Source organism: Sciurus vulgaris (genome assembly GCF_902686455.1).
Source record: "Sciurus vulgaris genome assembly, chromosome: 17".
NCBI lineage: Eukaryota > Metazoa > Chordata > Mammalia > Rodentia > Sciuridae > Sciurus > Sciurus vulgaris.
This window is the reverse complement of record NC_136478.1, coordinates 35,133,450-35,161,224: the sequence shown is the minus strand read 5'-3', so window position 1 is coordinate 35,161,224 and position 27,775 is coordinate 35,133,450.

Sequence of the window (27,775 nt, the reverse complement as noted above, 5' to 3'; positions counted from 1 at the left end):
ACTTCCTTAAAAAGACTCCCAAGAGTGCAAGAAATAAAAACAAGAATCAATAAATGGGATGGATTCAAACTAAAAAACTTTTCTCAGCAAAGGAAACAATAATGTGAAAAGAGAACCTACAGAGTGGGAGAAAATCTTTTCCACACACACTTCAGACAGAGCACTAATCTCCAAAATTTATAAAGAACTTAAAAAAAAGTTACACCAAAAATACAAAGAACCCAATCGATAAATGGGCTAAAGAACTGGACAGACACTTCACAGAAGATGATCAACAAAGATATGAAAAAGTGCTCATCATCTCTAGTAATAAGAGAAATGCAAATAAAAAACACCCTAAGATTTCATCTTACTCCAATTTGAATGGCTAATTGGCCAAGAACACAAGCAATAATAAGTGTTGGCATGGATGTGGGGAAAAAGGCACACTCATACATTGCTTGTGGAGTTGCAAATTGGTACAGCCACTCTGGAAAGCAGTATGGAGATTCCTCAGAAAACTTGGAATGGACCTACCATTTGACCCAGCTATCCCACTCCTTGTTCTATACCCAAAGGACTTAAAATCAGCATACTACAGTGATGCAGCCACATCAATGTTTATAGCAGCTCAATTCACAATAGCTAGATTGTGGAACCAACCTAGATGCCCTTCAATAGATGAATGGATTAAAAAAACTGTATTATATACACACAATGGAATATTATTCAGTCATAAAGAAGAATAAAATTATAGCATTTACTGATAAACGGATGGAGTTGAAGAATATCATACTAAGTGGTATAAGCCAATCCCCCAAAACCAAAGGCCAAATGTTTTCCCTGATAAGTGGATGATGATACATAACAGGAGCGGGGTGGGGAGATAAGAGAAGAATGGAGGAACTTTGTATTGTGTAGAGGGAAATGGTGGGGAGAGAGTGGGGAAAGGAAAGATAGTGAACTGAGACAGATATTATTACCCTATATACATCTATGATTGGTGTGAATCTATATTGTGTGCCATAGAGATGAAAAGTTGTACCCCATTCGTGTACAATGAATTAAAATGCAATCTGTAAAAATAAAAAAATAAAAAATAAAGACCCCATTTCAAAACTAAATACAAAAAGAAACAACAAACTCCAAAAAACAAAAACAAAAAACAAAATCCAAAAGAAACCAAAAAATCCCAGAGTTTTCAAAATCAAATATTGTATTATATTTTGAGTTCTGCTATTTTTTAATAAAATAATGAAGATTCATCAATATTTACTGTGGAAAGGAAGAAGACCTCTAGGTCTTCATAGTGTTTTTATTTTAATAAGTTCCCATATTTGTTAGTGTTCTTTTGTTTCAACTTGAACTCTATTTAGCATTTCCTATACGGCTAATCTAGCAATGATGAACTACCACAGCTTTTGTTTGTCAGACAAAAATCTTTAGTTCTTCTTCATTTTTGATGGACAGCTTTGTGAGGTATCATATTCTTCCTTGGCAGTTTTTACTTTCAGAACTTTGACTACATCATTCCACTCTCTCCTGACCTGTAAACTTTCTTTTTTTCTTTGCCCAGTTAAAATTCTTTTTTTATTTTAAAAAAAAATTTAAAAATTCATTTGTTCCCTTTAGATATACATGACAGTAGAGTATACTTTGACATATTGTACATACATGGAGTCTAATTTATTCTAATTAGGATCCCCTTCTTGCAGTTGTATACGATGTGGAGTTTCACTGGTCACGTATTCATGAAAACTGAAGGGAGATCAGTAGAGTAGAGAAAAAGTTATGTCCAATTCATTCTACTGTCTTTCCTATTGCCATCCCCCCTCCTTTCCCTTCATTCTCCCTTGTCCATCTGAATAAACTTCTATTCTACACCTCTCTTATTGTGTGTCAGCATCCACATATCAGAAAAAATATTCAGCTTTTGATTTTTGGGGACTGGCTTATTTCACAGAATGATAGTCTCCAGTTCCACCCATTTACCTGCAAATGTCATAATTGTATTCTCCTTTAAGGCTGAGTAATATTCCATTGTGTATGTATATCACATTTTCTTTATCCATTCATCTGTTGAAGGGCACCTAGGTTGGTTCCACAGTTCAGCTATTGGAAATTGAGCTGCTATAAACATTATGTGGCTCTGTTACCACAGTATGCTGATTTTAAGTGCTTTGGGCATAAACCGAGGAGTGGGATAGCTGGGCCAAATCATGGTTCCATTCCAAGTTTTCTGAGAATTCTCCATACTTTTTTCCATAGTGGTTGCACCAATTTGCATTCTCACCAGCAATATCTGAGTGAACATTTTCTACTGCATCCTTACTCACATTTGTTGTTACTTATATTCTTGGTAATTGCCATTCTGACTGGAGTGAGATGGAATCTTACAGGTTTAATTTGCAATTCTCTAATTGTTGAAGATGGTGAACGTTTATTTTCATATATTTGTTTGTCATTTGTATGTCTTCTGTGAAGCGTCTGTTCAGTTCCTTTGCCCATTTATTGATTAGATTTTTTTTTGTATTAAGTTTCTGAGTTCTTTATATAACCTGGAGATTAATGCTTTATCTGAGGAGCAGGTGGCAAAGATTTTCTCCCATGCTGTAGGCGCTTTCTTCACATTCTTGATTATTTCCTTTGCTGTGAAGAAGTTTTTATTTTGATACCATCCCATTTATTGATTATTGATTTTACTTTTTGTGTTTTAGGAGTCATGTTGAGGAAGTTGGTCTACTTTTCCTTCTAGTAGGTGCAGGGTCTCTCTGGTCTAGTATCTAGGTCCTTGATTCATTTTGATTTGAATTTTGTGCAGGGTGAGAGATAGTTATTAAATTTCATTCTACTGCATATGGATTTCCATTTTTCCAGCCCCCTTTTTGAAGAGGCTGTCTTTTCTCTGATGTATGTTAATGGCACCTATGTCTAGAAGGAGATAACTGTATTTATGTGGGTTTGTCTCTGTGTCTTCCCTTCTGTTCCATTCATTTTCATTCCTGTTTATGTGCCAATAACATGACATTTTTTGTTTCTAAAACTCTGTAGTATCGTTTAAGGTTTTGTATTGTGATGCCTCCTGCTTCACTTTTCTTGCTGAGGATTGCTTTGACTATTCTGGGTCTCTTATTTCTCCAAATGAATTCCATGACTGCTTTTTCTATTTTTATGAATAACACCATTGGAATTTTAATAGGAATTACATTAAATCTGTATAGCACTTTGGTAGTATGGCCATTTTGACACTATTGATTCTGCCTATCCAAGAACATGGGAGATTTTTCCATCTTTCCTTCTTTAGAGTTATGTGGTTTTTATTGTAGAGGTCTTTCACCTCTTTTGTTAGACTGATTCCCAAATATTTTATTTTATTTTTTGAGGCTATTGTGAAAGAATAGTTTTCCTAATTTCTCTTTCAGTTGGTTCATCAATGAAGTATAGGAATGCAATTGATTTATGGGTGTTAATTTGATATCCTACCACTTTGCTGAATTTGTTCATGAGTTCAAGAAGTTTTCTGGTGGAATTTTTGGGGGTCTTCTAACTATAGAATTATGTCATTGGCAAATAGGAATAGTTTGAGCTTTTCTTTTTTTTTTTTTTCATATTCCTTTAATTTCTTTTTTTCTATTTAACTATTCTGGCTATTGTTTCCAGGACTATGTTGAATAGAAGTGGCAAAAGAGGGCATCCTTATCTTGTTCCAGTTTTTAGAGGGAATGCTTTTACTTTTTCTCCATTTACAATGTTGAGGTATGTTTTTACTATTCCTAGTTTTTCTAGTGTTTTGAACATGAACAGATGCTGAGTTTTGTCAAATGCTTTTGCTGCATCTATTGAGATAATCATGCATGCAAGTCTTATTTTTAAGTCTATTGAAGTAATGTATTATGTTTATTGATTTCTGTATGTTGAACCAACCTTGCATCTCTTGGATGAACTCCACTTGATCATGGTGCACTGTGTTTTTAATATGTTTTCATATGTGATTTGCCAGAATTTTATTGAGAATTTTTGCATCTTGTTCATTGGGGATATTGGTCTGAAGTTGTCTTTCCTTGATGAGTCTTTGGTTTTGGTATCAGGATGATACTAGATTCATAGAATGAATTTGGAAGGGCTCCGTCCTTTTCTATTGTATGGAGTAATTTGAGGAGTATTAGTGCAAGTTCTTCTCTGAAGGTCTGGTAGAACTCAGCTAAGAATCCATCTGATAGAGGGTTTTTATTTATTTATTTTTTGGGGTGTGTAGGTTTTTAATGGCATCTTCAATTTCTTGTTTTAAATTAATCTGTTTAAATTTTCTGTGTCGTCCTGATTCAATTTGGGTAGGTCATATGTCTCTAGAAATTTGTTGATGTCATCATGATTTTCTGTTTTGTTGGAGTATAGATTTTCAAAATAGTTTCTGATTATTATCTGTATTTCCGTAGCATTTGTGGTGATATTTCCTTTTTAATCATAAAGTTTAGAAATATGAGTTTTTTCTTTCTTTTTATGCATAAGCTTGGTTAAGGGTTTCTAAATCTTATTTATTTATTCAAAGAATCAACTTTTTATTTTGTTGATTTTTTTGGATTCTTTTGTTTCAATTTCATTGATTTCAGCTGTGATATTAATTTTTTCCTGTTTTCGGCATTAATTTGTTCTTCCTTCCCTAGGGCTTTGAGATGTAATGTTAGGTTATTTATTTCTTTCAATTATTTTAATGCAATGAACTTTCCTCTTGCACTGCCTTCATAGTGTCTCAGATTTTGATACTTTGTGTCACTATTCTCATTTACCTCTATATATTTTAAAAATTTCATCCCTGATTTCTTCTATCCATTGGTCATTTAATAGCATATTATTTAGTCTCCAGGTGTTAGAGTGGCTTCTATTTTTTATTTTATTGTTGATTTCTATTTTAATGAAGCCAGAATTGAGAACAGGCAGTTAGTGTAGAATGGGGAATTGGGTCAAATCAAGAAAATGGAGGCCATCTGTGTCTGGAGACTGCCCCTGGGAGAATGGAATGTCAAAGACCTCTGGAGTCCTTTGATCACCAAATTTACCTGCCCTTATCATTCTTTTTCAAAAGACTGTAGGCAAGACATTGCTAATGAATGGCCCCTGGGCCCCTACCTATCTGAATCACTCCATTTGGCCCCTCCCTCCTTCCCCTCTGTTTCTCACTCTTTTGCCATCTCACCTGCATCTCTGGGGCCTAGTCACATAGGATGGAAGGAGAGACAAAAGGGGGAAGGAACAGGAGAACAAAACCTATAAAAAGGACAAAATTTGCTCATCTCAGGGATTCCGCCTTTGTATCCCTTCTTTCACCCAGGAAAAGGCTGTTCTACTTTTCTTTAATAAAACTTCTTACTTTCTACTCTACACTTGCCTCCGCATGCTTCCCTGGTGCTATACTTCAGCTTCTGAGGAAGCAGGACTCATCAAGGTAACCAGTGGTATCAATTTTATTCCCTTATGATCTGATAGAATGCAAAGTATTATCTCTATTTTTTTTTGTATTTGTTAAGAGTGCTTAAGATATGGTCTATTTAGGGACATATCCATGTGCTGCTCACAGGAAAGTGTGCTCAGTCATTGATGGATGAAATATTCTATATATGTCTGTTAAATATAAATTATTAATTGCATTTTTTAGTTTTATAGCTTCTTTATTTAGTTTTTGCTTGGAGGATCTCTCCAATGCTGAGAGAGGTGTGTTAAAGTCACACATTATTATTGTGTGGTGATCTACTTGATTCTTGAGTTTGAGAAGGTTTTTTTTTTTGATGTATGTAGATGCTCCATTGTTTGGGGCATATATATTTATGATTGCTATGTCTTGTTGATGTATAATTACCTTAAGCAGTATGATATGTTCTTCTTTGCCCTTCTGATTAACATTAGTGTAAACTCCACTTTGATATGAGGATAGAAACCCTTTCTTCTTTATGAAATTCATGTGCATGATATGTTTTTTTCCCCATCCTTTTGCCTTCAGTCTGTGGATGTCTTGGATGTCTTTGCCTTGAGGTGAGTCTCTTGGGTCTTGTTTTTTAATCCAACCTGCCAGTCTATGTCTTTTGATTGATGGGTTAGGCCATTTACATTGAATGTTGTTAATGAGATATGATTTTTATTCCCTGACATTTTGATTTATTTCTGGTTTCTAATTTGAGTTTCCCTTTTGAGTATTCTTCTGATGTAGTTCCTCTCTTTGCTGATTTTCACTTTTATTTTTCATTTCTTCATGAAATATTTTATTGAGTATGTTTTTTAGTCAGGCTTTCTAGTCATGAATTCTTTTAACTTTTGTTTATCATGGGAGGTTTTTATTTCATCATCAATTCTGAGGCTTAATTTTAGTGGGTATAGTGTTCTTGGCTGGCATCCATTTTGTGTCAGAGCTAGGTATATATTATTCCAAGACCTCCTAGCTTTGAGGATCTGGGTTGAGAAATCAGCTGAGATCCAGATTGATTTCCCTATAAATGTTACCTGTCATAGTTCTCTGGCCACCTTTAGAATTATTCTTATTCTGTGTGTTAGGCATTTTCATAATAATGTGCCTTTGGTGTGGGTCTGTTGTAATTTTGTATATTTGGGGTCCTGTATGCCTCCTGTATTTGATTTTCCACTTCATTATTTAGGTTTGGGAAATTTTCTGATATTATTTCATTGAAAAGATTATATATTCCTGTTTGCATCTCTGAGCCTTCATCTATCCCAATAAATCTCATGTTTGTTCTTTTCATGTTATCCCATAATTCTTGGAAGTTTTTTCATGGTCTTTTAACATATTTTCTTTGTGTTCAACTTTATTTTTGAGATTATATATTTCATCTTCATTGCCTGAAACTCTGTCTTCCAAGTGGTCTAGTCTGCTAATGATGCTTTCCAATGAATTTTTAGTTTATTGATCCCTTCATTTCAAGGATTTTTGCTCATTTTCTTCAGACTCTCTCTTTATTGAAGTGTTAGCTTCCTCTACTTCCTTTCTGAAGTCACCTTTATATCCTCCTTAACCTCACAGATCAGTTGAACTATGTACATTCTAAACTCCTCTCTGACATTTCTGGTAATTTGTTCTTTTGCTTTTTCATGTTGTTTGTGTGTCTACCCATTGAACAGTATAGTTTTGAGGCAGTAGAGTTTCTACCCTAGGTGTTTATAGTGTTAAAACAGTAATTTTACACAAGGATTTACAATTTTAAGTGGTGCACAGGGATAGAATGGAGGTGATGTAGGATGTGACAATTGTGAGAGAGGAGGAGAGAATAGAAATAAAAACAGGAGGAGTGAAAGAGAGATCAGTAAAGATAGGCTGTTAGCAAAGGAAAAATGAGAAAGAGAATTAAGGGAAACATAATTGAGAGACAAAATATATAGAATAAGAAATTTAAAAAATAATATATGAGAAAATAGACATGAATATGTATAAGTTTCTATAAATCATTCAGCTCATAATTGAACAGAGAGAAGAAAAGACAGGAAGAAACATATTTTGATGAAATGTAAAAGAATTGTTTCCATTGGAGTTTCCAAAATGTTCCTGGCTTCTTTTCTCAGATGTGTTAGGTAGGGCTCCTGGAGTGTGAAGGGAAATCCCTTAGGTGAGGCTCCTGGGTGTGGGCTTATGCTTAGGTTGATTCCTGGTTCTTCCTTGAATAGTGACTGGTCTAAAGATTTTAAATCAGTGCACCTCCTGAGCCAAGCAGTTTTGAGCAGTTACAGGATGATATTAGGGCCTATCCCCCAGGAAAAACACCTGGGTTTTACTCCTGCAGTGAAGGGGTCAATCCTTGTTCCCTTCAGTCACTTTCTGTTTCCTGGACTCTTGGATTCAGACTCTAAACTCAATCAATTCCTCCCCTGTCCTTTAGATTTCCTGGTCAGGCACACCTCTCCCAGTCAGGTACACCTTTCCAGGTGACCTTTCCCAATTGATCTTTCAAGTGACTAGTCTGGAGGGGGAGTGGGAAGACAGGTGAGTTTCCCTACCAGTACTCTCCTATATGAATTCCTCTCCATGTTTGATTTTTTTCCTTATCACTTAGGCTCACTCTATGCTGTGTGGTGTGGACTTGCCAGACCTGTGTTTTGGGCCAGGTGCAGTTGCCAGGATTTGGTACCCCAGTTGCTGGTCCCTCATGCTGAAGCTGCATCAAGGTTCTTTCTGTTTTCCCTGGAAGCCAGCAAAGGTGTGGCTTCTTTCCTACATGAGAATATTGTGCAGGACACTTTTCAGGTTAGTCTGGCAGCATCTTTGATCTTTGATTTCTTCATACTCAGACACACCTCATACCTCCTAAAAATGTGGGATCCTGTAATTGATGAATCCCTCCACTATTTTAGTGGAGGGGCAATTGCACCAGCAAGCATCACTGCCAGTGGCAGCAGCACAGGGGATTTTTCTTTATTTTGTTATATCCAACCTCCTGAATCTCCAATCTGCATTGAATGTCCATAATTAATTCCAAGTAAAGTCGCTCTCCTCACATTGCTGAGAAACTACATGTCTGATTTCTTGGTTTCATGCCATGGAGCAACCAGGAAAGTGACCTTTAATCTGCCATTTTGAATCTTCCCTCACCTGGAATGTTTGTACTAAGAAATCTATAGATAGTCTCATGGTAGGTTCCCTGTATGTGACAAGTCACTTTTCTTTTGCTTTTAAAAATTCTTTGTCTTTGATTTTTGAGAATTATCAAATTTACATGATCACTTGATATATCTTGGTGAAGATCTCTTTATATTTAATATTTGGGGTTTTTTGACTTTATGAGTATGGATGTTTATTTCCCTCTTCAGATATAATAAGTTTTCTGTTATTTTTTAAAATAAGCTTTCTTCTTCTTTCTTCTTTTCTGCTCCTTTTGTGACTGCAACATGTGAATTTCCATTGTGAACTTGACTTCCGTAATGGTGTTGTATAAGTCCCACAGACTTTTGTTTATTCTTCTAATCCTTTCCCCCCTTTTTATTAATCTGGGTAATTTCAAATAACCTGCCTTTGAGCTCACTAATTTTTTTCTTCCAATTGATCAATCTGCTTTTTGAACTGTCTATGAAATTTTATGTTTCAGTCCTTAAATTCTTTAGCTCCAGAATATTTTATTTGATTATTTATTAATGGTTCTATCACTTTGTTTCACTTCTTTTCTTGTTCATTCATTGTTTCCCTGATTTTATTAAGTTGTCTGTGCTCTCTTGGAACTCACCTTTTTTTTTTTAATTTGTAAAATTTGTTTTAATTAGTTATACATGACAGAATGCATTTTGATCCATCTTATAATGGAGTATAATTTCTCATTCTTCTGGTTATATATGATATAGAATACCAACAGTCATATAGTTATATATGTACATGGGGTAATAAAAGACAATTATATTGAATTATCTGTTGGGCAGTTGATAGATCTCTATTCCTTTAGGATCAGTTACTGATACTTTATATTTTTCATTTGGTAGTGTTATGTTTCCCTAAAAAAAATTTCTTTTTTGTGGTTCTCATGGACTTGTGTTGTCTGTATATTGGAAGAAATAGGAACTTCTTCCAACTGTTACAGAGTAGATTTGTTAAGTCCTTCACTAGTCAGGCCACTGGGAGATTATGGACTGGACATTTGAATAAATTCATGAGCAGGCTTATGTCTGGAGTCCTCAGGTGGGCTGCCTGTTGCCAGAGTCAATAGTTGGGTGAACCTGGGTCCTGATTCCACAGAGGCCACTCCATAGAGGAGCTCATGTGTATGGGGGCTGGGCCTGAAGTCTAGGACTTAGATTCAGGCCTGGATCACATGTCTATGGGAAGTGTTGTAGTTTGGATATTGTTATGGTTTAGATATTAGGTGTCCCCCAATACTCATATGTGAGACAATACAAGAAAGTTTAGAGGTGACATGATTAGGTTATGGGAGTCTTAACTAATCAGTGAATTAATCCCCTGATAGGGATTAACTGAGTGGAAATTAAAGGCAGGTAGGGCATGACTGAAGGAGGTAGGTCTTTGGGAGCATGACTTTGGGGTATATATTTTGTATATGGTGAGTCGAGTCTCTCTCTGCTTCCTGATGCCATGTTCCCAGCTGCTTTCCTCTGCCACACCCTTCTGCCATGATGTTCTGCCTCTCTTCCAGCCCATGGCAATGGAATGGGCCATCTATGAACTGAGACCTCTGAAACTATGAGTCCCTGAATAACCTTTTTCTCTAAAATTGTCTTCATAAGGTCTTTTGGTTATAGTAACAACAAAGCTGACTGAAACAAATATTAAATGTTCTCCAGAGGTTCATGTATTTAAAGTTTGGATCCCATCTAAGGGAGCTACTGAGAGGTGTGCCAACACCTCTTTAGTAAGTGGGGACTAGTTAAAGAAAGTTAGATCATTGAAGATGTCCCTCAAGGGGGATTTTGGGACCCCAGGCCCTTCCTGTTTCTCCTTTCACTTTTGGCAACTACAAGTGAGAAGTTTTCTTCTGCCATGTGCTTCCACCATGACATTGTGCCTTACTATAGACCCAAAGCAATAAAGTCAAGCAACTTTGGACTAAAACCTCTAAAACAATAAGCCAAAATAAATCCTTCCTCCTTTTATGTTGTCTCAGGTATTTTGTCACAGTGACAGAAAGCTGCCGAACACAGGAGTCAGCTTAAAGCCTGACGTTGGGGATGCCAAATTGGAACAAGAGTGGGTCTTGAGATTGAGTTCAGTGAAGTCAGAATGGTGATTGTATCCAACTGGCCCTGGGATCTGTGGGGTTTGGTTGGGAGTCTTGGGTTTTGTGAGATGGTCTGACACTGGGATTGGTCTAAATTGGGGTCTATGGCAGTCAGGCACTCATTTTACTCTCCTCCCAAGTTGATGGTATTTCTTTTCATGCTGTGATGCACTGGTTTGGAGGGGGCCAAGGTAGGTAATGTAAAACTGTCCTTCCCACTCTCTTCAACATCTTATTTCTCTTCTCATATGCTATAATCCATTATCTAGATTCTTTAGCTTTTGTGTAGGTATTTTTGCACATGTATAGTTCTTCAAACCATGTTTCTGCAAGGGGGGTGAGTGCAGGACAGTCCTATTCTACCATATTCTTTTTTTTTTTTTTTTTTTTTTGTGGTGCTGGGGATTGAACCCAGGGCCTTGTGCTTGTGAGGCCAGCACTCTACCAACTGAGCTATATCCCCAGCCCTTCTACCGTATTCTTATACCTCACCATTTATAATGAACTTTAAAACATACACAATAATGCTATACATTAATTATGGTTGTATACATGCATAGAAAAAGCATAAAAGGACACATGTACATGATAACCTCTAAAGTCAGTATAATGCTTATTTCTGAATTGGGGGGAAAGAGAAATCGAATGTCTTTATAGCATATGTACATTTTAAATAATAGTGTCTATTAAATTATTTTCTACTTATTTTGCAAGCATGAGGTAATTAAAATACTGAGCAAAATTTATTTGCCCAGAAAAGAAATTATAGAACACAGAACAAGTCCATTAAGTAGAAGAAAATTGGTACAGACAATAATAAAATTTAAGGCAATGAAATAGAACTAAAAGCTAGGTTTTTGAAAAACAGACAAACCTCTGTAAATTTGATCAAGATAAAGAGGGAGAGTAAATAAAAACTTTAGTTCTGAAAAAGGGAGTAACTACTGATCCAGTTTAATGACTACATTATAAGAGCACACCACAAGCAACTTGATGAGTCTGAAACTTATACTGAAATGGACATATTTTTAGTAACAGATTCAAGATAAAACAGAAAATCTGGGTAGACTTATAACCACCAGAGAAGCAAAACAGTATTAAATATACTCATTTAAAATTTTTCTAATCCTAGTTTGATTGGATTTATAGGTGAGTTTTGTCAAATTTTAAGGAACATCTGATTATAATTCTGCATAAAATTTCTTACCTAATGGTAAAGCTGAAATGCTCTAATTTTGATACATACCTGAACAGAGTTATTCTGAGAATAACTATGAACATAATTTTAAATTACTTTTTGTGTTTATTTAGAAATCATAAATTATTAGCAAAGTAATTTGAATCAAGCAATAAGTAAAACAATGCATCATGATTAAGTAGACTTTTTCTCAGAATTATAAATATGAAAGCTTTCATATTAGATAATATTTAACTTAATTTAGCTCATTGATGGAGTAAAAGAGGAAAATTTCATGATAAACTGAATAAGTACAGAAAAAAATTTAATAAAAAAAATCAATATCCATTGCTACAGACTGAATTGTGTTCCCCTAAAATGAACACATTGAAGCCCTAAACTTCAGTGTGATGGTATTTGGAATATGATGGAGACTTTGGGAGGTAATTAAGTTTAGATTAACTTATGATGGTAGAATGGCAGAGTTAATGACCTTGTAAGAACAAGAAGCTCTCTCCCTTCCTCTCCCCCTCCCCCCCCCTCTTTCCCCCCCTTCTCTCTCTCTCTCTCTCTCTTTCTCTCTCTTATATGAAATACTGGAATTATCTAATTCCTTGGTCTGTGACTTCTAGCCTCTGGAACTGTGAGAAAACATGTTTGTTGCTTAGGAGGCCCAGTTTATGGGAATTGTGTGTGTGTGTGTTTTGGCAACCCAAGATGACTAATACATGCAGCTGTAGTAAAAATTTGTGCCAAACTAGAAATATAAGAAAGCATCCTGAAACTGATAGCACCTCCTAAAGGTTCTTGTAGCTATAATTAGTAATAATAATTTTAGAATTAGTTTTATTAAATTCAGTGTAATGAGACAAAAATATCAAGAATTAAAAGAAAGTAAGAACTCTTATAATGCACAAACAATGTAATTTTCTATGTTTGGAAATTCAATAGCATCTAGCATAAAATCATTACCAGTAACAGGGAAGTCCAGCAAATTTGATAACTCTTAAGATTAATATACTAAAATCAATTATATTTCCAGGTAGCAAAAACAACAGCAAGTGTAGATTTTGACAAATGCATAAAGCCATAAAACCTCCACCACCAGTCTCCAAATTTCCCACGGAGCCCTCTCTAGTCAATCCCCACCAACCTCTCAAGTCATCACGTTGATTGTGGTCTCTATAGTTTTCCCACCCAGAAACAGAAGTGGAATAACAGAGGTAATTCAGATTGTAGTCTTTACTGTTTTTAAAATGTATATAATATAATGTTTTATATATATACATTGCCGCCTGCAGTGACAACACTGCGGGAAAGAATCGGAGGTGGACTGGGAATGACCAACTTCTTTATTCTACTTTTGGGGGATGCTTCCTTGCATGCTTCTCTTTGCAGGTTTTGTGGGCTGAAGTGCAGGTCTTGGGTGGCGCCCCCAGGAGCCTGGCGTTTCTGCCTCTTCCTCCTCCAAGGCCTCACTCACCAGGTTCTCCAGCCCGCAGCGCAAGCGCAGCCAGGCCGCTTGCGCGCACAACAGCAGCTGGAGGAGGCTTAGCGGGCCAGCAGGTGTTTGCATCCTGCTCCCCAGGCAGCCCCATGGTGGGGGGCCGGGAAGGGCCAGCAGCAGCCACCACAGCCAGCTGGAAAAGTCCCCGCTGTGCCGTGACTGGCTTGCCCACATGGCTATTGCTGTGCCGCCTCAGCGAGAGCTTGCTGGGGCTGCCCCGCATGTCTGCGGAGGGGTGCTGCGTGCGCACACGCGAGCACGGTCTCCTACATCTCCCCCTTTTTGTTTTAAAAGGTGAAGAAAACTGTAATGGATGCGTGATAGTTATCACTACATCTGGATCAACTGTGCCTGTCTTAGGCGTCCACATGTCTTACTGATATTCTTACCCATCACCGGATTACCAAGAAATTTGATATTATCATCTTGGCTCCTGTCTTAGATTGATATGTCAGTCACAGGAGACTCTCCCATCCTTGACTGCCAGCCGTCCATTTGAGACAGCCACGCCTGAGGAGAAGTTCCTCAGGCACAAGTGCATTTTTTACAATGATCTCATCCCTTTGTTGGTGTAGGTGCATCTTACACATGCAATAAAATGCTAATACAATGAACAACAGAAGTATTAAACAGAACCCCATAATGCCTGCCCATTTTTGACCCCATTGTACAATATCTTTAAAAAACGTAATTACATCAGCAACAGAGGGCACACTAACTTTAGTAGAATTTACTAAGATTATTTGGGCTTGTAGTGATCTGGTGAGATTATCAAACTGATAGTTCCAAGATCCATTAAGCACAGCACTAAGTTGTTTTGGTAAATTGGCAGCCCTGCTATAATTATGGTATTGAACCCCTGTAAGACATAGTCCTGAATAATGTCCAAGACATTCTGATGCAGCAAGGTCCATCCAAATATCCACTTGTTCTTGGAGAAGATCAGCACGTTGGTTGAGTACCAGAACAAAGATGTTGATCTATGGTCTCCCGTGTTTGAAGAGCCATGCCACACTACCAGTGAGGTTGTTCAATGCGTCAAGACAACACCACAGGCCGATCTTCCACATTGGCTAAAACTGGCATTGGGAGGTACCTAGGAACTTGAGCAACGATCATTAAAGGAAAACTAATATTCCAACATTGAGTTAAAAAAAAAAAAAAAAAAAAAAACATGAGGAGGGAGTGCATTCTAAAGTATGATTAAGGATGAACCGTGACATGACACATAAGGAGGGAGGGACAAAGGCCATAACTACCAGAGTTGTAAGGTGTTTCTATCAATCAGTGGACTCATCAGGAGAATTATCATGTTCATGTTCACTGTTTTCAATCAGTATGAGTCAAATTTAAATTACTTAAAGACTCAAGCATACTTATGGTAATGGTTTTAAAATCTAATGATTGATGGTATCTCTATTTTGGTCCTCAAATATGGGCAGGTTCCACGAACTCTGGGGTTCCCTGCATTCCAGGGCATCTAAATGCTTAGGAAGGTCCTGAATGGCCTTGATCAGAGGATCTCCCCATGGTGGTGCAGAAGGCTGAATCTAGCTTTCCCCCACCTTTTCCCGTACTTTCTAAGTCACTGCCACTCAATTCTTCCCCACCTCGTTCTCCCCGTTTCCTAAGGCTTCCACATTTTCAGCGACACTTTCCTGGATGCTAGGTTTAGATGAAGTTAAATGTTCCCTAATTAATTGCCACACAGGAAACGTTCGTTTAGAAAGAGGAGCCCTCCGTTTTTCTGTCGCTATTAAATCCTGTTTATGAAGATCCCCTTGTGGCACATTAAGTAAGCCTTCCTAAACCACGGGCTCACTGTTGCCAAGGTTTGAACACATGACTCTACAGTAGATTCCTCCACTGCTGACTTGCTGATTTGTTGCTGACTCATCAACAAATCCTTTATGACTTTGGTCATCTCATTGAGATTTCCGACCCCATTATGAACAACTTTACTTTCCTTCATCCTACTCCTACGAGGTTCCTCAGTTTACCCGCCGTGCTGATGACTGAGGCAGACTGGGAATGAACAACCTTTTTATTTTCCTCCTTCCTTCCTATTTTTCTCTTAATTTCCCTCGATCTTAACTGCTCTGGCCAGACTCTCCCGCGAGGTTCCTCAGTACCTACCCACAGTGCCAAATTCCCTGTACGGGCCACCACTTGTTGCTGCCTGCAGTGACAACACCGCGGGAAAGAATCGGAGGCGGACTGGGAATGACCAACTTCTTTATTCTACTTTTGGGCGATGCCTCCTTGCATGCTTTTCTTTGCAGGTCTTGCGAGCTGAAGTGCAGGGTAAAGTGCCTCGCGTGGCGCCCCCAGGAGCCCAGCGTTTCTGCCTTTTCCTCCTCCGAGGCCTCACTCACGAGGGTCTCCGGCTGCAGCACAAGCGCAGCCCGGCCACTTGCGCGCACAACGGCAGGGGAGGAGGCATTGTGGGCTAGCAGGTGGTTGCGTCCTGCTCCCGGGGCAGCCCCATGGTGGGGGCCGGGAAGGGCCAGCGGCCGCCACCACTGTCAGCTGGAAAAGTCCCCGCTGGGCCGTGACCGGCTCTCCCAAAGGCTGTTGCCCCGCCGCCCAGCCTCACGCGCTAGCTTGCTGGGGCTGCCGGGCACATTGGAGGCACTCGGCCTCCTACGTATATATATGTAGATAGATAGATAGATAGAGAGAGAGAGATAGATAGAGAGAGAAAGAGAGAGAGAGAGAGAGAGAGAGAGAGAGAGAGAGAGAGAGAGAGAGAGAGAGAGAGAGAGAGAGAGAGAGTTAGTTCTATTGTATATATGTGATCACTGTTTGTTTTCTCTTGGACAAATATCCAGAAATGGAGATCATGAGTCATTTGGTTTGAACTTGTTTAACTTTATAAGAAACTGTCAAACTATTTTCCAAAATGATTCTACCATTTTGCTATTCTCATCAGCAATGCATGATAGTTCCATTTTTTCCTCATGCTTGCTAGTATCTTGTGAATTTATTCTTATAGCCAAATTAGGCTAGTAGTAAAATTGAAAGGAAGCCACAGAGATATTCTATATATATCCCCTACTCCTGTATGTGCACAACCTTCTATGTTATCAAAATTCTCCCCTGGAGTGGCATATTTATTACAATTGGTGAATTCACTTTGACACATCATTATCATCATTATCATATTGTAGGGTGTAAATTAATAACCTACAATAGAGGCTACTCTTGGCATTATGCATCCTATGGATCTGAACAAATTTAAAATGATGCATATCTACTTATATAGGATAATACAGTTCATTGCTCTAAATATCCCTGCTTTCCACGTATTTACCCCTCCAACCCACCCTTCCATGGAAACAACTGATGTTTTTTCTGTCTCCACAGTTTTGCCTATTTCTGATTGTACGTGTCGTAGAATCACACTAGTCATGCAGTCATAGATGTACATAAGGTAATAATGTCTGTTTCACTCTCCTATCCTTTCTATCCCCACATCTCCTCCTCTCCCCTCCCTTCACTGCCCTCTACCTAATCTAAAGTAACTCTATTCTTCCCTAGTGCCCCCTCCCTTATTGTGAATTACCATCTGAATATCAGAGAAAACATTTGGCCTTTGTTTTGGGGGGTTGGCTTATTTCACTTAGCATATTCTCCACCCCCCATCCATTTACTGGCAAATGCCATAGTTTCATTCTTCTTTAGAGCTTGAGTAATATTCCTTCGAAATATATATGTCATGTTTTCTTTATCCATTCATCTGTTGAAGGACACCTAGGTTGGTTCCATAGTCTAGCTATTGTGAATTGAGCTGCTATGAACATTGATGTGTCTATGTCACTGTAGTATGGTGATTTTAAGTGCTTTGGGTATAAACTAAGGAGTGGGATAGCTGGTCAAATGGTGCATCCATTCCAAGTTTGCTGAGGAATCTCCATACTGCTTTCCATAGTGATTGCAACAATTTGCAGTTCCACCAGCAACGTATGAGTGTGCCTTTTCTCCCACAACCTTGTCAACATTTATTGTTGCTTGTATTCTTGATGATTGCTATTATGACTGGGGTGAGATGAAATCTTAGCATAGTTTTGATTTACATTTCTCTAATTGCTAGAGATGTTGAGTATTTTTTCTTATATTCATTGATTGATTGTATTTCTTCTTCTGTGAAGTGTCTGTTCAGTTCCTTAGCCCATTTATTGACTGGGTTATTTTTTATTTTATGTTTTTGTTGTTAAGTTTTTTGAATTTTTTATATATTCTAGAGATTAATGCTTTATCTGAGATGAATGTGGTAAAGGTTTTCTCCCATTATTGATTGTTTCCTTTGCCAAGAAGAAGCTTTTTAGTTTGACTCCATCCCATTTTTGATTGTTGATTTAACTTCTTCGACTTTAGGAGTCTTGTTAAGGAAGTCAGATCCTAGGTGGACATGCTGCAGATTTTGGCCTGCTTTTTCTTTTAGTAGGCACAGAGTCTCTGTTCTATTGCCTAAGTCTTTGATCACTTTGAGTTAAGTTTCATGTAGGGTGAGAGACTGAGGTTTAATTTAATTTTGTTACATGTGGCTTTCCATTTTTCCCAGCACCATTTGTTGAAGAGGCTATCTTTTCTCCAGTGAATGTTTTTGGCACCTTTGTCTAGCATGAGATAACTGCATCTGTGTGGGTTTGTCTCTGTAATTCTATTCTGTACCATTAGTCTACATGTCTCTTTTGGCATCAGTACCATGTTGTTTTTGTTACTATAACTCTGTAGTGTAATTTAGGTTCTAGTATTGTGATGTTTCCTGCTTTACTTTTCTTGCTCAGGATTGCTTTTGCTATTCTGGGTCTCTTATTTTTCCAAGTGAATTTCATGATTGCTTTTTCTAGTTCTATGAAGAATGTCATTGGGGGCTGGGGATATAGCTCAGTTGGTAGAGTACTTGCCCTGCAAGCACAATGTCCTGGGTTTAATCCATAGCACTGAAAAAAAGTCACTGGGACATTAGAATTTTAATAGGAATTGCATTGTATAATGCTTTTGGTAGAATGGCCATTTTGACAATATTAATTTTGCCTATCCAGGAGCATGGGAGGTCTTTCCATCTTCTAAGGTCTTCTTTAATTTCTTTCTTTAGTGTTCTGTAGTTTTCATTGTAGAGGTCTTTCAAGTTTTTTGTTAAACTGATCCCCAAGTATTTTATTTTATTTTTTTGAGGCTATTGTGAATGGGGTAGTTTGTCTAATTTCTCTTTCAGTGGATTAATCACTGATTTATAGGAACACATTTAATTTATGAGTGTTGATTGTATATTCTGCTACTTTGCTGAATTCATTTATTAGTTCTAGAAGTTTCTGGTGGAATTTTTTGGCTCTTCTAAATATAGATTCATGTCATCAGCAATAGTGATAGTTTAAGTTCTTTACCTATTTGTATCCCTTTAATTTCTTTCTTCTAATTGCTCTAGCTAGAGTTTCAAGGACTATGTTGAATAAAAATGGCAAAAGAGGGCATCCTTGTTCCAATTTTTAGTGGGAATGGTTTCAATTTTGCTCTGTTTATAATTATGCTGGCCTTGGGTTTAGCATATATAGCTTTTATAATGTTCAGGTATGTTCTCATTATCCTTAGTTTTTCTAGTGTTTTGAACATAAAGAGGTCCTATATTTTGTCAAATACTTTTTCTGCATCTATTGAGATGACCATATGATTCTTGTCTTTAAATCTATTGATGTGATGAATTATGTTTATTGATTTCCATATGTCGAACCAACCCTACGTCCCTGGGATGAGCCCCACTTGATTGTGGTGCACTACCTTTTAAATATGTTTTTGTATGCTATTTGTCAGAATTTTATTGAGAATTTTTGCATCTATGTTCACCAGGGATTTTGGTCTGAAGTTTTCTTTACTGGATGTGTCTTTGTCTGGTTTTGTAAAAGGGTGATATTAGTCTCAGAATGAGTTTGGAAGGGTTCCCTCCTTTTCTGTTTCATAGAACACCTTAAGGATTTGTATTAATTCTTCTTTGAAGGTCTTGAAGAACTTGACTAAGAATCTGTGTGGTTTTGGGTTTTTCTTGAGTGGTAGGTTTTTGATGGCATTTTTTGTAAAAATGAGGGTCTATAAGTAAAGAAAAGTGCACTGATCAAAAGGTTAATGGAGTTGATACTGAAATATGTAGAGAGAGTGAAATGATTGTTTTTTCATATACTCCTGTGTGCCTAGCTTTCCTTTTTGTGACTTTTAACAAGAACTTTTCTAGACAGTTATTTTCGCAGATCGCACAACAATGAACGGATGGATTCGACGAGCTGGTAATAAGGCTTCAACGGCAGATCCTCGCCATGAACGCCACTAAGGTGGAAGTCAAACCGGGAGAACTTATCACGGGAGCATTAGATAAACTAACACAATTTGGCACCAAATTTGGGGGACTCTTAAGTTCCACACTAATAAGCTTGGGTATGCTTGTGTTAATTCTATTCTACATCTACAAAAGCCTCAAAGCCAGTCAACAGGCTTATAATGTGATTGTAAAACAGGCCATGGCCGCCCTTGGAGCCGGACAATCTCCCAGTATATGGCTTAGTATGCTGGGTCGGTAGTCAAAGACGGGTAACCACGGGAAAACACTGTACCAACCTAAGACAGAAGGGCCAACCCTGCCTTGGTATCCTTTGATGACAGGTAAGGACAGGATGTTGATTCCCGGGACCTAAGATAGACACGATCCCTGCCAGCTTCCTTTTCATTTCATATAAGGAAGGGGGGATTGTTGGGGGCTATGCCATGCGGACTATGCCAAGATGGCGCCTGGCAGCCAGCCAGAAGTTGTTTTGGTCACATCAGCAGTGAGGAGGTTAGTTAACATAAGCACACTCAGGTGATTTGTCATTGGCCATATTCAATTAAGTCCACACACACAATGCATGCACATGTGTTCTGGAGCACTCCTGATCGTGCCTGCTCGTTTTGACCTTTACCATGATTGGGCAGCTGGCTCCTCGCCTGATCTTCACATAATTGGCATCACATAATTGTCTCCTGGAGGGGATATAAGCTGGCTCTCCTCGAGCGCCAGGGTTCCAGATTTGAGGCTCTGGTTCCCTGGTTTCCTGAATCCACAATAAACCGTTCGGAATTCAAGAGCCTCGCTATTCGTTTGTCTCCCACGACAAACTGAATCCGCTGTACGGTGTCAATTTTTTATTTCATTACTTGAAATTGATCTGTTTAAATCATGTATGACCTCAGTTTGTGTAGGTCATGTCCCTAGAAATTTGTCCATGTCTTCAATATTTTCTATTTCACTGGAGTATAAATTTTCACCAAAATCGTTTCTCATTATCTTCTGTATTTCAGTTGTATCCATTGTGATAGTTCCTTTTTCTTCATGTATTTTAGTAATTTGGGTTCTTTTTTCTCCTTTTCTCTTCATTAGTATGACTAGAGGTTTATCTATTGTATTTATTTTTTCAAAGAATCAACTTTTTGTTTTGTCAATTTTTTCAATATTTCTTTTGTTTCAATTTCATTGATTTCAGCTCTGACTTTAATTATTTCCTATCTTCTACTGTTTTTGTTCTTTTTCTAGGGCTTTGAGATGTAATGTTAAGTCATTTATTTGTTGACATTTTATTCTTTTAATAAATGAACTCAATGCAATAAACTTTCCTCTTAGTACTTTCTTCATAGTGTCCCAGAGATTTTCGTATGCTGTACTGGTATTCTCATTTACCTCTAAGTATTTTTTTATTTCATTCTTGATGTCTTCTACTATCCATTCATCATTCAATAGTGTATTATTTAATCTCTTAGAGTAGCTTCTATTTTTATTTTGTAATTGATTTCTAATTTCATTCCATTATGTTTCATAGAACTGAGGGTATTATCTCTGATTTTTTTTCATTTATTTTTATCGTCCAATAATATACCATTTTCTTGAGGTGCCAATTTATCTGCCCATTTACTTACTAAGAACATCTTGGTGATTTCTAAGTTTTGGTAATTATAAATAAAATTACTTAAATATTCTGGTGAAGGTTTTTCTGTGACCATAAGTTTTTGATTCCTTTGAATACCAAGAAATGTGATTGTTGAATCATATGGTAAAAATATACTTAGTTTTTAAAGTGTCTTAGTCCATTCTGGCTTCTGTAACAAAGTGCTTTAAAGTAGGCAGTTTAAAAGTAAGAGATTTTTTTTCTCACAATTGTAGGCTAATAAGTCCAGGATAAAGACACAGGCATGCTTCCTGATTCACAGAATTGTTATCTTGCTATAGTTTCACATGGTGGAAGGTGTGCAAGTTCTCTTTTTGACTGCTTTATAAAGATACTAATCCCATTTCTGAGGATTCTATCCTTGTGGCCTTATAGCTTCCCAAAGGCTCCATCTCCCAATATTTCTTCCCAAGATTTCAACATATGAGTTTTGAGGGGGACACAAACATTTATACCAAAGCCTTAGGAAGCTGGCAAATTCCCTTCCTAATGCAAGTTCATGTTGCTCCACATTTTAATCAGTATTGTTGGGGTCATTGTTTTGGATTTTGTCCTTTCTAGAAGGTATGTAGTGGTATCTCATTGCTTTTTAGTTTCCATTTTCCATGATAACATATGATGAACATTCCATCATATACCTATTTTCTTTGATGAGGTGTTTCTTAAGGTCTTTTATCCATTTTTAAATAAGGTTGTATGTTTTCTTATTGTTGAGTTTTAAGACTTCTTTGCAAGCAGATGGTTCTTTACTTAGCATAGTTTGATATACAAAGGTTTGACTTATGAGTTTTGATTTTTATGAAGGTGAGAAAACGATTTGCATTCGGTAGAAACTCTACTTTGAATTTTGATCTTTTCCTGTGAGAAATCAATTTGCATTCAGTAGAAACTATACTTTGAATTTTGATCTTTTACTCAGGTAGCAATGTTATAGTGATACTGAGTAGCTGTGTTGAACTTTTACTCCCAGTCACAAGATCGCAAGGGTTAACAACCAATACTCTACAGGGCACTGTGTTTTTAAGTTATGATTTTAATTTGTTAGGTATACTAATCGAAGTTTTGACTTATGATATTTTCAATTTATGATGAGTTTATCAGAACATAATCCCATCACAAGTTAAGGAACATTTATTTTGTATAACATCCTTTATCAGATATTTCTTGCACAAATATTTTTTCCAATCTATGGTTGTCTTTTCATTCTCTTGACAGTGTCTTTTGTAGAGTAGAAGCTTTTATTATAACAAAGTACAATTATCAATACATTCTTTCATAAATTTTTTGGTGTTGTATCTGAAATGTCATTACCAATAATGGTGTTGGTTATCTGAACGTCTCCTGTGTTATCTTTATGAGTTTCATAGTTTTGCATTTTACATCTTTTGTCTGTGATTCATTTAGATTTAATTTATGCAAAGGGTTTAAGATCTGTCTAGATTTATTCACTTATTTTTGCATGTGTATGTCCATTTGTTCCAACACCATCTGTTGAAAAGAATTTCTTTTCTCCATTGTATTGCCTTTGCTCCATTGTCAAAGATAATTTGACTATATTTGCCGGAGCCTATCTCTGGGATCTTTATTCTGAGACAGTGATCTATTTGACAGTTCCTTTGCCAATTTTGCTGATTGTCTTGATTGCTGTACTTTTATAGTAAGTCTAACTTTGTTCTTGTCCTTTGAATTTGTGTTGTCTATTCTAGCTCTTTTGCCTTTCCATGTAAACGTTAAATCCATTTATTGATACACATAAAATAACTTGATGGAATTTGACCAAGATTGCATTCAATGTAGATCAAGTTGTCAGTTCTTGACATCTTCACCATACTGAGTCTTCCTATCCATTCGCATGGAATAGCCATCCATTTACTTAGTTCTTATTGATTTCCTTCATTAAAGTTTTGTGGTTTTCCTTATTTGGATTTAGAACATATTTCATTACATTTATACCTAAGCATTTCAATTTTTGTGGTTCTAACATAAATAGTTGCTGTTTTCAAATTGTACTTGTTTATTGCTATTATAGGAAAGCAGTTTACTTTTGTATATATATATTTTTATTTTTATTGTAAACAAATGGGATACATGTTGTTTCTCTGTTTGTACATGGCGTAAAGGCATACCATTTGTGTAATCATAAATTTACATAGAACAATGTTGTTTGATTCATTGTTATTTTTTCCCTTCCCCCCACCCCTCCTACGCCTCTTTTCCCTCTATACAGTGCTTCCTTCCTCCATACTTGCCCCCCTCCCTAACCCTAAACCTAACCCTAACACTAATCCTTCCCTCCCCCCCATTATGTGTCATCATCCACTTATTAGCGATATCATTTGTCTTTTGGCTTTTTGAGATTGGCTTATCTCACTTAGCATGATATTCTCCAATTTCATCCATTTGCCTGCAAATGCCATAATTTTATCATTCTTTATGGCTGAGTAATATTCCATTGTATATATATACCAGTTTCTTTATCCACTCATCAATTGAAGGGCATCTAGGTTGGTTCCACAGTCTGACTATTGTGAATTGAGCAGCTATGAACATTGATGTGGCTGTATCTCTGTAGTATGCCGATTTTAAGTCCTTTGGGTATAGGCCAAGGAGTGGGATAGCTGGGTCAAATGGAGGGTCCATTCCAAGTTTTCTAAGGAATCTCCACACTGCTTTCCAGAGTGGCTGCACTAATTTGCAGCCCCACCAGCAGTGTATGAGTGTACCTTTCTCCCCACATCCTCGCCAACACCTGGTTGTTGCTCGTATTCTTGATAATCGCCATTCTAATTGGGGTGAGATGGAATCTTAGGGTGGTTTTGATTTGCATTTCTCTTATTACTAGAGATGTTGAACATTTTTCCATATGTTTGTTGATTGCTTGTAGATCTTCTTCTGTGAAGTGTCTATTCATTTCCTTAGCCCATTTGTCGACTGGATTACTTGTATTCTTGAAATAGAGTTTTTTGAGTTCTTTATAGATTCTGGAGATTAGTGCTCTATCTGAAGTATGATTGGCAAAGATATTCTCCCACTCTGTAAGCTCTTTCTTCACATTGCTGATAGTTTCCTTTGCTGAGAGAAAGCTTTTTAGTTTGAATCTATCCAAGTTATTGATTTTTGCTTTTATTTCTTCTGCTATGGGAGTCCTGTTAAGGAAGTCTGGTCCTAAGCCGACATATTGAAGATCTGGACCTACTTTTTCTTCTATAATCTGCAGGGTCTCTGGTCTGGTTCCGAGGTCCTTAATCCATTTTGAGTTTAGTTTCGTGCATGGTGAGAGATATGGGTTTAGTTTCATTCTGTTGCATATGGATTTCCAATTCTCCCAGCACCATTTGTTGAAGAGACTGTCTTTTCTCCATTGCATATTTTTGGCCCCTTTGTCTAGTATGAGAAAATTGTATTTATTTGGGTTTGTGTCCGTGTCCTCTATTCTGTACCATTGATCTACCTTTCTATTTTGGTACCAATACCATGCCGTTTTTGTTACTATTGCTTTGTAGTAGAGTTGAAGATCTGGTATTGCAATACCCCCTGCTTCACTCTTCCTGCTAAGGATTGCTTTAGCTATTCTGGGTTTCTTATTCTTCCAGATGAATTTCATAATTGCTTGCTCTATTTCTGTAAGGTACGTCATTGGGATTTTAATTGGAATTGCATTGAATTTGTATAGCACTTTAGGTAGTATGGCCTTACTTTTGTATATTAACCTTGTATTTTGTAACCTCATTAAAATCACTTATTAGTTATAAGGTGTAATATAATTTATTCCCTTGGATTTTCTATACTTATAAACATGTCACCTACTAACAAAATTTTATTTCTTATTTCTCAAATGGCATACATTTTAATTACTTTTCTTAGTGCCTCAGATAAAACTTCTATTACAGCATTGAAAGGAAGTAGCAAGAAGGGGTATCTGAAGCTTTATGAGAAAGCTTCAAGTATTTCGGCATTAAATATAGCCTGTTTTCCTCTATATCCTGTTTGTGTGATGGAATATATTTTTGATTTTAAAGTGTTGAACCAGCCTTGAATACCTGGAATACCTGATTATGATGCATAATTCTTTTGGTACATTGTTGGATTTTATTTTTTTGATCTAGGGTCTCACTATGTTGCCAACACTGGCCTTGAACTTATGATTCTCTTGTCTCAACCTCCTAAATAGCTGGGATTATAGGGTGCCACGTGCCTTGCTTTGGATTTGATTTTTAAAAATTTTTTTTGAGGACTTTTGCGTGTGTGTTCATTAAAGATATTTATTTTTATTTCTCTTTTCTTACAAGATCTTTGTTTGGTTTTGGTATTAGAGTGATGCTGGCACCATAAAATGAATTAGGAAGTAGTTCTGCTTCTCTTCTCTTAAAGAATTTATAGAGAATTTGTATAATTTCTTCCTCAATGTTTGATCAAATTCACTAGAAAGCCCATCTGGCCTTGACATTTTTCTGTGTAAAAGGTTATTAAAATTGATCAGATTTCTTTTTTCTAACAATAAAAGTTAGATTATGTCTATTTAATGAAAGCAAATTCTGCTTCTTGCTCAGTATAAAATTGATTAGATTTCTGATAAGTTGCAGGCCTATTCAAATAGTTTTTTCTTTTGTGAGTTTGGCATGTGTATATATCAAGAAATTGGTTTATTTCATGTAAGTTATCAAATTTCCTGGCATACAGTTTCTCATAATATGCATTTTTTGTTTTTTTTTTTTTTGCAGTACTGGAGATCGAACCGAGGGCCTTGTGCTTGCAAGGCAAGCGCTCTACCAACTGAGCTATCTTCCCAGCCTATAATATGCATTTTAATACCCATGGGATCTGTAGTGATGTCCCCTTTTTAATTTCTAATATTAGTAATTACTGTTTCTCTCTCAGTCTAGGTAGAGGCTTCCCAGTTTTATTTATGTTTTCAGAGAATAAGCTTTTGGTTTGAGTGAGTTTAACTTTTGATTTCCAGTTTTCGATTTCATTGATTTATTCTTTAATTTTTAATTTTTTTTATTTTTTGCTGTGCTGGGGATTGAACCCAGGGCGTTGTGCTGCAAGGCAAGCACTGAGCTATCTCCCCATCCCTATTATTATTATTATTTTTTAATGGTACTGGGGATTGAATCCAGGGCTTGTGCTTGTGAGGTAAACACCCTACCAACTGAGCTATATCCCCAGCCCCCCCGGCTCTATTCTTTAATTTTTATTATTTAGTTTTTTTATTGCTTACTTCAGGTTCAATCTATTCTGTTTTCCTAGTGTCCTTGGATTGAAACTTCAAGTATTGTTTTTAAGTCTTTCTCATTTTCTTCTACATACTTTCCATGCTCTAAATTTCCTTCTAGACATTGCTTTCATGGTATCCAATATTTTTGGCAAGTTTTATTTTTATTTAGTTAAAATCTTTCAAATTTTGTCTTCAGATCTTTTTCTTTGACTCAAGCATTACTTAGAAATGTGGTGTTTACTGAAGAAAAAAAATGAAGAGACTAAAAGATGGTAAGACTGCCAATGTTACGAATAAGCAGAATTAATAATGCTAATATGACCATATTACCAAAAGCGATCTACAAATTAAATGCAATTCCCATAAGAAAAACCCAATGATATTCTTCACAGAGCTAGAAAAAACAATCTTAAAATTCATATGGAAGAAAAGAAAATCAAGAATAACTAAAGCAATCCTAAACACAAAAAGCAATGCCAGAGGCACCACAAAACACTTTTCAAATTATTCTACATATCCATAGTGATATAAACCATATGATACTGGCAACACAATCAGGTAGAAGACACAGAAACAAAGCAACACAGCTGCAATCATCTGATTCTTGAGAAAGGTGCCCAAAGATACACTGGAGAAGATAACATCTTAGAAGTGGTGCTGGTAGAACTGGTTATCCACATGTAGAAGAATGAACCTAGATCCTAATCTCTCATCCTGCACAAAATTCAACTCAAAATGGATAAGGCTTAAGTCTAAGAACAGAAACTTTGCAACTCTTAGGAGAAATGAAATCTCTCTTAGGAGAAATGAAATTTCAACATATGCGGTAGGCAAAGACTTCCTAAATAGGATCCCTATTGTTCGTAAAACAAGAGCAAGAATCAATACATGGGATGGCATCAAATTAAATAACTCCTAGGAAACAATTAACAGAGTGAAGAGACAACTGACCAAATGGGAGAAAATCTTTCCTAGCTATTCTTCTGACAGAGGATGAATAGTCAGAGTACACAAAAAACAAAAAAACCCTGAATATTCAAAAAGCAAATAACCCATTGATAAAAGGACAAGCTGAGCAAAATTTTCTCAAAAGAAAAAGTAGAAAATGGTCAAAAACTATGTGAAAAAATGTTGAATAATGTCTTAAACCATCAGGAAAATGCAAATCAAAATTGCACAGCTTTTATCTCACTCCAGATAGAATGACGA